We start from the raw sequence: 1,905 nt of genomic DNA, 5'->3' as shown, positions 1-1,905 counted from the left end.
CCCATAAAGGGGAATGAGAGTGAAGTAGGAGCAAGAAAGGAAGGGTGTCCGTTATTCAGTGAGAATACCTTCGACTCTGAATAAACCGCCTTTCTTAGACTACCTGAAAGATTAGTCTGTGCCTTATCATGGTCGAAAATCAAAACCTCGTTTGGTTCCGTTCCTTTTTTTGACTTTGGTTCGCACTTCAGTCGAACCTAACAATTAGGGAAAGCATCAAAGCTTGGCCAAAATTAAATTTTGTCCAAAGAAACAGCACCTATTTTCTCTGAGATGTAGAGATTGCCATTTGAAATCGGCATCTGCTCCGCAAACCTCCAGGGATTGGTTATGGAGCATGTTGGTAGGTCTTGATTCATGGGTCGTTTGACTGACCCCTGGGATGCGACAAGAGAAACTTTACGAGGATCTATATTGCGTTTTACTTCCTGCTTTTCGTTTTGTCCACGAAAGCTCTCTATTTGATTCTTCAGTTGGATACGTAATTGTACCACATTATCCAAATTACGGGTAGAAGACAAAGATGTCGACATCGATGGCTCTAAAGCCGGCACAGGCGGAGGAAATTCCAACGCAACATTTTCTTCTTCTACCTTGGGCCATTTCTTGCCCTTAATCCCAAAGGTTTTCTGGCCGTCAGGGAATATAGTTAGCTTCTGAGGCACTACTGTTTCCTCACTTGCTTCCGGAAATAGTAACTTACGCATCCCATCATTAGGTAGGAAAGGTCCCGGAGAGATATTTTGAAAGCCTCTCACCCAGTTGCGTAATTTATATTGAGCTGTATTCCTAGTCCATGTAGACTTGGGATCTTCAAAACCTTTGGACATTAATGTCCGACATATATTGCAAACCTGTGGGTTCCAATAATGTAGGGATCCGGAAATAATATTGCAGGGGGCATGAAACCTGCAAGTATTATGACCGTAAAAATACTTACTCTTGGCCTTGCAAAAGACTGCAGCACAAGGTATCTGGTGTTCCTCCTGTAAAGAAATGAAAACCAAATGAGTATACAATGGATTATCTCCTTGACAATCAATATGCAAATGTCCTTTACAATAGAGTAGCTTAGGATAGTAAGCTATAAAGGGATAGTAGGAGATACATACTTGTGTACCCCTGTCAGCAAATGCTGTTGCCTCCCCTCAGTATTAACTACATGGAGATTTCTCTATAGAGTAACTCCAAGTAGAAGGACTCTCACCCTTAGGGGTAGAGGAGTATCAAATCACTATCCCAAAATAATGTTAATACTGTGGGGTCAGGATGACTGATTCTCGATCAGAAAATTGAAGAAAACTATTCAATCAATATATGAACGGTACCAGCAGAATGCTCGTATAAGGGTACCCAAGGTATGTCAGAAAATACTACTGTATCATGGTACTGTAGTTTTCTAATAGCAGTAAGTCTGTATTGCAATTTACTGGCTACCGTACATCATGTATTTTAGTCTAGTCATTATGCTGCCTTCACAGTAGCATATGACAGTATGGTCCATCTACAATGAAGCCAGTTGGACTAGGAAAATAAAGACATATATTTGTATATCCCACTTAGCCTATTTGCTATAGTCTTCTTACTATATTAAAATATAGTTTCCTGATCAATGAGACTCAAGGAAAAAGGCTCCACCTTTGAGGGTTAGGAGTGTATTACTCCTGCCTTGAAGTGTTTAATATTGTGGGGTAATCCTAATACTGCTTTCTAATCAGGATATTGAAGAAATCACATTCATTCAATATAGGACTGGGCTCAGCAAATGCCTGTGTTGGATATACAAAATATATTGGAAATAACTACTAGTATAAACTATATAGTAGTTTTCTATTTGCAGTATATTCAATAATGCAGATTATACTGGCTACCTGTAAAAAATATACAGTAGTTCAGCTGTCATAT

Source organism: Palaemon carinicauda, unplaced genomic scaffold (genome assembly GCF_036898095.1).
Source record: "Palaemon carinicauda isolate YSFRI2023 unplaced genomic scaffold, ASM3689809v2 scaffold182, whole genome shotgun sequence".
Taxonomy (NCBI): domain Eukaryota; kingdom Metazoa; phylum Arthropoda; class Malacostraca; order Decapoda; family Palaemonidae; genus Palaemon; species Palaemon carinicauda.
The sequence above is the reverse complement of the archived record's forward strand: the minus strand, read 5'-3'. Positions refer to the sequence as shown.